We start from the raw sequence: 11,937 nt of genomic DNA, 5'->3' as shown, positions 1-11,937 counted from the left end.
CCCATGAGCAACTAATGTTTTTCCACTTACTTAAATCTGACTTTATTTGTGCAAAAAGTGTCTTGTAATTGTGTTCATATAATCCCTGGGTTTGTTTTGGCAGGTAGACTCCTAAGTATTTTATACTGTCTACCCTAGCTTTAAATGGGATTTCTCTTTCTATCTCTTGCTGTTGGACTTTGTTGCTAATATATAGGAATGCAGAAGATTTGTGTGGGTTTATTTTGTACCCTGCAACTTTGCCAAAGTTGTTTATTAATTCTAATAATTTTTTACTTCAATCTCTGGGATTCTCTAGGTAAATCATCATATCATCTGCAAAGAGTGATAACTTAGTTTCTTCTTTGGCTATTTTAATTCCTTGGATATCTTTATCTTGTCTAATTGCTACAGCTAACATTTCTAGTACCATATTAAATAATAGTGGTGATAATGGACAACCTTGTTTCACCCCTGATCTTATTGGGAATGCATCTAGCTTATCCCCATTGCATATAATGCTTGCTGAAGGTTTTAGATAGATACTGCTTATTATTTTATGGAAAGTTCCCTTTATTCCTACATTCTCCAATGTTTTTAGTAGGAATGGATGTTGTATTTTGTCAAAAGCTTTTTCTGCATCTATTGAGATAATCATGTGGTTTTTGTTAGCTTTGTTGTTGATGTGATCGATAATGCTAATAGTTTTCCTAATATTGAACCAGCCCTGTAGTCCTGGTATGAATCCTACCTGATCATAATGTATTAATCTCATGATAAGATGCTGTATTCGTTTTGCTAGAATCTTATTTAAAATTTTTGCATCTATATTCATTAGGGAAATTGGTCTATAATTTTCTTTCTCTGTTTTGTCTCTTCCTGGTTTGGGTATCAAAACCATATTTGTATCATAGAAAGAATTTGGGAGGACTCCTTCTTCCCCAATTTTCAAGAATAGTGTATGTAGTATTGGAATTAACTGTTCTTTAAATGTTTGATAGAATTCACTTGTGAATCCATCTGGCCCTGGAGATTTTTTCCTAGGGAGTTCATTGATGGCTTGTTCAATTTCTTTTTCTGAGATGGGGTTGTTTAAGTATTCAACTTCCTCTTCTGTTAATCTGGGCAATTTGTATTTTTTAAAATATTCATCCATCTCATTTAGATTATCGAATTTGTGGGCATAAAGTTGGGCAAAGTAGTTTCTAATTATTGTTTTAATTTCCTCCTCATTGGAGGTGAGTTCACCCCTTTCATTTTTAATATTAGTAATTTGGTTTTCTTCTTTCTTTTTTTTAATCAGATTGACCAAAGGTTTATCAATTTTATTAGTTTTTTCATAAAACCAACTATTGGTTTTATTTATTAATTCAATAGTTTTCTTAATTTCAATTTTATTAATCTCTCCTTTGGTTTGCAGTATTTCTAATTTGGTATTTACTTGGGGATTTTCAATTTGTTCTTTTTCTAGCTTTTTCAACTGCAAGCCTAAGTCATTGATCTCCTCTTTCTCTATTTTATTTATGTAAGCATTCAGAGATATAAAACTTCCCCTAATAACTGCTTTTGCAGTATCCCATAAGTTTTGGTATGTTGTCTCACTATTGCCATTCTCTCGAATGAAATTGTTGATTCTTTCTATGATTTCTTCTTTAACCCAACCCTTCTTTAGAATTAGATTATTTAGTTTCCAATTGATTTTTGGTTTCTCTTTCCATGGCCTTTTATTACATGTAATTTTTAATGCATTGTGATCTGAAAAGGATGCATTGATTATCTCTACCTTTCTGCACTGGATTGTGAGATTTTTATGTCCTAGTACATGGTCAATTTTTGTAAATGTTCCATGTACCGCTGAGAAAAAGGTATATTCCTTTCTATTCCCATTTAATTTTCTCCAAAGATCTATCATATCTACCTTCTCCAGAGTTTTATTTACCTCCTTAACCTCTTTCTTGTTTATTTTGAGGTTGGATTTATCGAGCTCAGAGAGGGGGAGGTTGAGGTCCCCCACTAGTATAGTTTTGCTATCAATTTCTTACTTCAACTCCACCAACCTCTCCTCTAAGAATCTGGATGCTATACCACTTGGAGCATACATGTTTAGTAATGATATTGCTTCATTGTCTATGGTGCCTTTTAGCAGGATATAGTTTCCATCCTTATCCCTTTTGATTAGATCTATTTCTGCTTTTGCTTTGTCTGAGATTAGGATTGCTACTCCTACCTTTCTTACATGAGCTGAAGCACAATATATTCTGCTCCATCCTTTGACCTTTATCCTATGTGTATCCCCCCGTTTCAAATGTGTTTCTTGTAAGCAGCATATTGTTGGATTATGGCTTTTAATCCATTCTGCTATCTGTCTCCGTTTTATGGGAGAGTTCATTCCATTCACATTCACAGTTATGATTACAATCTGTGTATTTCCCTCCAACCTCTTTCCCACCATTTCTGCTTTTAGCTCTCCTGTCTCCCTTCCCCTCCTCAATAGTATTCACTTTTCTCCCCCTCCTCCTGCAGCCTTCCCCTCCTTCTTTTGACCCCCCTCCCTTTTAGTTCCCTTTACTCTTATTGCTTCTTTCCTCCCTTTTAGCCACCCTCCCCTTTCTTCCCCCTTCCCCTCCTACTACCTATAGAGCTAGTTAGGATTATCTACTTAAGATTATTGTTCCCTCCTTTGAACAAATCAGATGAGAGTACCTCTCAAACAATGCTCATCTCCCTCCTCTCCTTCCCTCTACTATAGTTTTGTACTTCTTCCTGTGATATAATTTGCCATTTTCTGCTTCCCCCTTTCCACACCTCCTATTACATTCCCTTCTCATACTTAAATCATATTTTTGACATGACATCATTTACTTTATGCCCGTTCCCTCTACATATATCCCTTTTATCATAATAGCTGCACAGTTCTCAAGATTAACAGGTATCATCTTCCCTTATAGGGAGGTAAACAGTTTGCCCTAATTGAGTAGCAAGTTTTTGTTTTTGTTTTTTCCTCTCTGTTTACCTTTTTATGATTCTCTGGAGACCTGCATTTGAAGATCAAATTGTCTATTGAGTTCTGGTGTTTTGGTCAGGAAGCTCTGGAAATCCCTTATTTCGTTGAATGACTTTCTCCTTGCCTGAAATGTTATGCTGAACTTTGCTGGGTAGTTGATCCTTGGTTGAAGTCCCAACTCCTTTGCCTTACAGAATATTGGGTTCCAATTCTTTCGATCTTTTAATGTAGAAGCTGCAAGGTCCTGTGTGATCCTGACTGTGTGTCCTTGATATTTGAATTGTTTCTTTCTGGCTGCTTGTAGTATTTTCTCCTTCACTTGATAGCTCTGGAATTTGGCAACTATATTTCTTGGGGTTTTGAGTTTGGGATCCCTTTCGGGAGCGGAACGGTGGATTCTTTCGATGACTATTTTGCCCTCTGAGTCTAGTGCTTCTGGACAGTTTTCCTTGATGATTTCCTGGAAGATATTGTCCAGACTCTTTTCTTCATCATGGGTTTCTGGCAGGCCAATAATTCTTAGATTTTCTCTCCTGGATCTATTTTCCAGGTCAGTTGTTTTTCCAATTAAATATTTTTCCATTTTCTTCTATCTTTTCATTCTTTAGATTTTGTTTGACTGATTCTTGTTGCCTCATTGAGTCATTAGTTTCTACTTGCCCAATTCTAATCTTCATCATAGTGTTTTCTTCAGTTAGCTTTTCCATCTCCTTTTCCATCTGACCAATTTTTCCCTTTAGGGAGCTATTTTCTCCATTTAATTTTTGTACTTCTTTTTCCAATCGACCAATTTTCCCAGTTAGGTTTTGGGTTTCCTTTTCCATCTGATCAATTTTCCCAATTAGGTTTTGGGTTTCCTTTTCCATTTGATTAGCTCTTCCTTTTAGGGAATTATTCTCTCCAGTTAATTTTTGAACTTCCTTTTCCATTTCTTCAATTTTCTTTTTCAGGGTGATGTTCTCATCAGTGAATTCTTTTTTTATAGTTTTAAAATCATTGGCCAGTTTTTCTTTTATATCCTTCTTCAGACGTTCCAGGTAATCTAGTTGTGCTTGCGAGAAATTCATAGTCCCATCTGAGGTTTCAGATGGAAGTACAGTCTCAGCCCTAACCTCTTTGGTGTTTGTGTTTTGGTCCTTATCCCCATAGAAAGATTCTATGGTTTTTTCACTTTTCGTCTGCTTTTTCCGATTCATGATGTTGGCTGAGTGTTGTAGCTTTTGGTTCTTTCAGTCAGAAGGTACAGATCTTTAAGTTGAGCTGATGTGTGTCTAGGCTAAAAGCAGGCTTTTGTTTTTTGTTTCCCCGATCAACCCTGGGGTTATCTTGTTAGGTGTGTGGGAGGTGTGGTCTGGTCTCAGGCTATCTCCTCACCTGACTTGAGGCAAAGGCATGGTCAGGGGATGGTAATCCCAGCTTCCCTATTGTCTTCCCTTTTCCCCTGGAGGGCTGGGGCACGCCTAGAAGCTAACGCATGTTCCCGCCCCTCCTGGGGCTCGTCTCCTGGCTTTGAGGCTTGCCTGGGTCTCAGTGAGAATTTTCTCTGCCCTGGGTCGTCTGTCCCTCCAGATCGCCTCCACCACAGTAGGAAGAATCCCCCTTTGCCACTTTTCCAGCCTCTGGTGTTATGAGACCACCCGCCCCCTTCTGCTGTTCCCGCTGATCCAGGATTAATCTGGGGAAGAATTTTATGGTTCCCTCACGGTCATCAGAGGGGAGGAGAGAGCACTTACTGATCACTCTGCCATCCCAGTTCCTGGAAGTTCAAGTAGTGACCCACCGAAGTCCGTCTTCAGGCTGAATATTTCAAGGGCTGCTGCGGTGATGTCTGGCACTCAGCGGCTCTCACCGGCTCGGCCTGGCTTATCTCCTGCTCCACTGGTCTCGCCCGCCACTCTCGGGCTCCTCTGGTCCCCTCCGCCCTGCCGCGCCGACCGCGCTGCGCTGTGTGCCGGGGTCTTACCCCCGCGGAACAGATCCCTCCCGTGGACGCTCCGGTCCAGCCTGGGCTCCGAATCCGTCAAAGTCCGTCACCCACTGGATTTTACACCTCCAAAGTCTGGTCAGACTCTCCCCCCAGAGATATCCAGAGGAGTTTTTCCAGGAGCTTAGGTGAGTCGTTACTTTCACTCCACCATCTTGTCTCCGCCTTCCTTTGAAGCATTCTTGATGAAAAGATCAGAACTGAATAGAAAATTTGACTTTCAAACACAAGAATCAAGAGCAGCATGAAAAGGTAAACAGGAAAGAAAAATCATAAGGGACTTACTAAAGTTGAACTATTTACATTCCTGCATGGAAAGATAATATTTGAAACTCTTGAGATTTTTATCAGTATTTGAGTAGTTGGAGGGATTATATACATATAGACAGAGGGCACAGGTTAAGTTGAATAGGAAGGAATGATATTTTAAAAAATAAAATTAAAGGGTGAGAGAGGAATATATTGGGAGGAGAAAGGGAGAAATGAAATGGGGCAAATTATCTCTCATAAAAGAGGCAAGAAAAAGCTTTTTCAACAGAGGGGAAAAGAGGGGAGGTAAGAGGGAAAAAGTGAAGCTTACTCTAATCACATTTGGCTTAAGGAGGGAATAACATGCACACTCAATTTGGTATTAAAGTCTATCATACACTACAGGAAAGTAGGGGAGCAAGGGATAAGTGAGGTACAGGGGGATGATAGAAGGGAGGGCAAATGGGAAGAGGAAGTAATTAGAAGTAAACACTGTTGGGGAGGGATAAGGTCAAAAAAGAGAATAGAATAAATGGGGGGCAGGATAGGATGGAAGGAAATATAGTTAGTCTCACAACATGACTTTTACAGAAGTCTGTTGCATAACTACACATGTATAATCTATATTTAATTGCTTGCATTCTCAGTGAGGATGGGTGGGGAGGGGGGAAGGGAGAGAAGTTGGAACTCAAATTTTAAAACCAAATGTTTAAAACTGCTTTTACAGGCAACTGGGAAATAAGAAATACAGGTAATGGGGTGTAGAAATCTATCTTGCTCTATAAGAAAATAGAGTAGGTGGGGATAAGGGAAGGGAGGGGTGTTATAGCAGTGGGGCAGATTGGGGGAAGGGGTAATCTGAATGCATGGTGTCTAGGGGTAGGGGGAGGGTAGAGATGGGGAGAAAATTTGGAAGTCAAAATCTTGTGGAAATGAATGTTGAAAATTAAAAATAAATTAATTTTTTTTAAAGAAACTAACAAGTTATAATTATCATATTTTTAAAAAACTATATAAAATAGATTTATTTTTCATATACAATCCTCTTTTCAATTCTTCATTGTATATGAAAATATATGGTTTTTAGTGTTGGTCCAATTCAGAATAATAAAAAAAGGAAAAATTGTTTCTTTATGACATTAAAGTCCAGTTGTTCAGGGTTTTAAATACCAAACTGAGGATTTTATATAAAGTCAGAGAAGGTTCTTGAACAAAAAGTGAATTATTTAGACATTCCTCCAGAGGATTACTTTGGCAGCTCTGGGATAGAAAGAAGATAGAGACTAAAAACTAATGTCCTGTGAGGAGGCTGTAACAGTAGTCTGGGGGCCTGAGCTAAGAGTATGACTGCATAAGGAGAGAAAGTTAAGTTCAGTGATGTTCCACCTTGACTGTCTATGAGGGCATCCTCAAGAGAACAAGTTTGCACCTTGAAATTTGAAGGAAGGTAAGGACATTACTTTCCACATAATTAGTGCTGAAAATAAAACTCCTGACAACTACAGCCATTTGGGAAGATTCAGGGCACTCTTGCTACAAAATGTGGAGACTTTGTAGCATTTGGGAAAACTTGGACAGAGTTTTGCAGTATAATTGTGTAAGATGAATTTCTCCTAATAGTATCAGAAACATATGACTATAGAGGAGTTCAGTTAGAGTAGTCAGGAGACAATATTACTATCAGTGTCACTCAGTGTTTAATGAGTAGTGAAGTAGATTAGAATAATAAAAATACTTAGATTAAGGCAAAAATCTTCAAGAATTCTTGGCAAAAGAAACCCAAATTATGGTTTTGACAAAAATATAAAATAAGGTTATAATTATACTCTCTATTTTGGTAGGGAAATAAAAACAAAGTTCTATTTTTCATGTTTTTTACTTCATATTGGAAACTAATTTAGTTATATCCATTGCATCATCATGAATGGGAAGTGAAGCCTAAATTGTGTTAATGAAGAACACTAAGTCACATGTCCAAGAGCTGGAGGCATGTTGGGCATTTACTATGCAAGTGACACTGACTTTTGGTCACACTTAGGCCCTAGGTAAATATCTTTTTCACCAATACCTCACTATCCTCCCATCATTCCCATTTTCAAGTTGTATTTAACTCAAGTCATTAAGCATTTCTTCAATGCCTATTATGTGCAATTCCCAGAGAGTGATAAAGATGAACAATCTGTTAGTTAGGAAAGGAATCTATCCATTTTTATCTTAATTTTTAGATATCTATATACATATAAGACAAGATAAAATGGGGAAATGCTATGAACATTTAAAGAAAGCTGCGAACACTGCTGGCTGGTTTCACAAACTTGGTTTCATTTGAGTTAGATCTTAACAAACTGATAGGATTTTTACTTCCCCAGATTTGGGGGTATGAAGCATGGGGAGAGAGAACAATGCCACCTTACAATCACTAATTATATACTCCTTTATAAAAGGCACTGCCTTAGATTCTGAGGACAAAAAAATTAAGAAGAAATATTATTTCTGCCCTGAGTAATCTTGCATTGTATTGGAGGAAATCCATATAAATATATGTGTGTGATCCTATATGGCTGTATACTTATATATATAATGTATATTCACACATATGAACATATACACAAATGCATATAATATTTATGTATATTACATATACACATAGATAGATATAGCTATAGATACTTCAGGAGATTGAGAACACTGACAGTGAGGAAAATTATGAAAGGTTTTCCTCAGTTAGTAATAAGGAGATAGAATATCATCTAAGCCTTGAACAGAGCTAGGGATTTTAAGAGATAAAGGTGAGGAAGTGAGTTCTAGACATCTGTGGCAACTATCTGTGGAAAAGCTTGGAAATGGAAGATGAAATACTAAGTTTACGGGACAGCAGGGGTCCACTTAGCGGAAAGGCAGAATATGCAAAAGGGGGTATTGTGCTATGGGTCTAAAAATTTGACTGCAGCCAGATAGTGAATAATTTTAAATGCAAAGCTGAGGAGTTTCAATCTTATGCCAGAAGCAACAGGGGATGGGTCAATAAAAGTTGTTGAGTGGGGCAGAGTGGAGCAGGAAGGCCACAGAAACACGATCTGAATTGTGCTTGAGGGTTACACAATATTTTGATAAATGTTCCTCTAAAAATGTCAACTCTCACATCATTAATGTTATTATGGTATTTAAATTATAAATATGAATATTATAAATAATATTACCAACAAATATATGTGCATATTCTCCTGTTATAAGATTTGTTGTGTAATTATAATTAATTCATATGAATTAAAATATAAACTAAGAAATTTTGTATAGATTGTTTCCTGAGATTTATGAAAGGAAATTATCACAATTTTTAAAAATATTGTCTATCTTGCCCAGGTTGGCAATGCAGAGACTACTCATAGGCACTTAATCCCACTACTAACTGGCACAGAAGCTTTGACTCCCTCTATTTGAGATTTTGCCTGTTTCATCCTCCTTAAACAAACTGGTAGTCCCCTTCTCTTGGAGGGGTTCAAAATACTGAGGCAGAATTTAGCACAGAAATCCAATCAGCATCACTCACTGAAGTCCAGAATTCCTGAACACGATAAATCCACTATCCTCAGACCCCCCACCCACCCCAAGTAACTAGGATTATAGGAACAGATCTGTCTAACCAGTGATTTTTGTCAAAATAAAAAAAGGAAAGGAAAAAGGTAGCATCACTACAGTTTGGAAGCCAGTGGAATGTGTAAAAGGGAGTAACACAAGCTAAAATTAAACAGGTAGTTTGCAACCAGAGTCAGAAGTTTGTATTTTGTTTAGTCATCAGTGAGCAACTACTGAAAGTATTGGAGTAGCAAAGTGCCATGATTATAGTAATACATTAGGAAAATTTTTCATGTAAAAGTATGAAGGATAGATTGGGGTAGAGAATACAGCAAGGAAGTGAAGCCCAGTTAAGCACAAATAAAAGTCAGTACAAAATAGTGATGAGATCCTGAACTACAGTGTTTGAAGTAGGCATATAAAAAAAAATGGACCAGATGTGAGAGATGACTGTGACAGTAGAAACAAGACTGGCAGGTGATTGTATGTCTAGGGTGAAACAAAGGTAAGAATAAAATGTGATTTCAAGGTCCTGAGCCTGAGAAGGTAATGTAGAATAATGTTAAAGGAATTTGAAGATCTTCCTTGCCCCTTAATAGGCCTGTGTGGCCCACTTTGAGCTTTGGTCCAGCCCACAGTTTGAGTCACATGAAGCCCTGTGCTGGGAGGAGCTTGCCCAACAATGTGTGGCAGGAAGGGCAGAGCTTGAAGAATGAGGCAGAGCTGGGAGAGAGGGAGCTTGTTTGTGAAGAAGCCTAATAGAAGGAAGGGTTGGGGATGTTGGTGCCCCCTTTATTGGTAGTATGTACAAACTTCATAGTTACTATGGTGGAATTGGCCTTCCGGTATCTGAATAAATATTTTAGTTTCATCTTTGAGGAAGGGAGTTTATATTTGGCGAATTTACCCTGGGAGTATGCATGTATATCCATAGTTGCTGCTGTGGGTATCGCATTGGGGCTACATGTGGCCATTGGAATAAGTAGAAAAAGAAAATGAGGTTTAGAGAAAGAAAGGAAAGAAGATAATTCTGTTTTAGATATGCTGAGATGGAACTCGCTGGCAGGATTAGGACCCTAAGGAGAGTTCTAAGTAAAGACATAGAGCACTCACCTTCAGAAAGGTCACAACTGAAGGTATGGGAGTGAGTGATGAGTACATAGGACAGAACTTTAGAGACAATCCCTCCTTCCCCCCCCCCCCTCCCCATTTAGCAGAGTACCATATCGAAGACTTTGAGGACAGAAATAAATACCCATGCGTTAGGAAAAGAATCCTGAAGAAGGCTAGTTCAAGAGCACTGCAGTGGAGAAAGAAACCAGTTTTCATGGATTTTGTTAGTGGGTGTTTATCAAGGAAGCAGAGGCAGTAGATGCAGATGACTCTTTTTATCAAATTTTCTGACAGAATTGTGCCATTATTTTACTCTTTGTACTTTCTGTCTTCTTGAGGAATTATTATAATTCATTGTAAGTGGCTTTTCCATGTTTTTAAATTTCCTTTACTCTTCCAGAGAGTTTCTAATTTTCTGTTGTTATGAAGAAGCAAGTTTAAACTAGGAGATGTGTGTGTATATCTCCTGGAAATAAGAAGTTATTTATTTTTGTTTATTTTCTGTGGCAGCTTTCATATTATACTGTCAGTCAATAAATAATCTGCGCTATCTTCTGTAAAATTTCCTATAGTTTACAATAGGCTATATGTGTGTGTGTGTGTGTGTGTGTATACATATATATATATATATATATATATATATATATATATATATATATATATATATATATATATATATATATATATATATATATAATTATAGAGGCAGTATGGTATAGTGCATAGAAAGACAACGTTGGTGTCAGAAAGACTTAGGCTCAGGTCACCTACGGCTAGGTGACCATAAGAAATGACTTGACCTTTCAGTGCCTCGGTCAACTCTCTAAGACTATAAGTAGGAGAAAAGTGCCAACTTATATCAGTGGAGGAAATTTTCACAATAGAAGACTTTGACCCCAATAAAATTCTAAGTATGGACCCGCCTGCCACCCCCACACACAAATCACCTCTCTAATGTGTCTGTTTTCTCCTGTTTGAATACTTCAAGCACAGGGAGATGAAGGGGAACAATTCTCATTAAAATGTCAGCACAGATCATTATTCTTCCTTTTCATAGATTTATCTATAAATATTACACTGCATCTCATTGATTCTTTATGGCATTAAGTCTGTTAACCCATAACTTCCTGACTCTAAAAGAATCTCCATCAAAGAATGTTTTCTTGTATTGAACATTTTTCTTAATCATTCTTTAAAAACAATCATGATCCAAAATTATTTCCATGTTTTCAGCTTTTTGAAGAAAAATCTTCAGGAAGAAGAGAAAAAATTCTATAGGAATTTAAAAGAACACTGATAATAGATTTTCTTTCTTCAGTTTTCTAGTTTTTTGCCTCTGAGTCTCCGCATCTCTAGATCTGCTAAAAGCATTACTGATGTCTGCCAAGTTAAATATGTCCACTTATTCAAACTCTTCAATTTTAATGATCAAATACTCATTTAAAATTAGTCACTTCACACACAGATGGACACACACCGCTCTTACATCTGTTTTACCAAGTGAGGAAAAGACAAAGGAAAGGAAACACCTTATATCTCAACCTTTTCACCAAGTGAGTGAAAGACAAAGAAAAAGGAAATAAATCTTGAGCTCATTTTTGGAGAGTCCTCTCTGGTGTAGAGAAATAAAAGAGAGAAAACAATATATTTAAATATCATCCTAAATTCTGGGTCACAATTCACTTCTCACTGTTAATCCTTTCAGTTATCAGTACATAGAGAATAAGCCTTATTACAAAGCATTCAAGCAGCGAGTGCTCCCTTGGACTGATTGGCAAACTAACTGCAGTGTTTTAGCGCCTTCTTGTGCTGATGTCTAGAAGTGCAGCTAGCATAATTTACCTAAATATTCAGAGCATCAATCCTTTGTGCAAAAAATCTTCTATGCGATTTAGGTTCCATATTGAAATCAAACAAAGCTGAATGGACAATGGAAAGAGCAGATTGAATTTCATTAGCATTCTTTCAAATTCTAAATAACTCCTATCAGGGAGTTGGCGAAATATCCTGAGCCTCCTCTCCACCCCAATTC

Source organism: Notamacropus eugenii, chromosome 2 (assembly GCF_028372415.1).
Source record: "Notamacropus eugenii isolate mMacEug1 chromosome 2, mMacEug1.pri_v2, whole genome shotgun sequence".
Lineage (NCBI taxonomy): Eukaryota > Metazoa > Chordata > Mammalia > Diprotodontia > Macropodidae > Notamacropus > Notamacropus eugenii.
Note: the sequence above shows the minus strand (reverse complement) of the source record.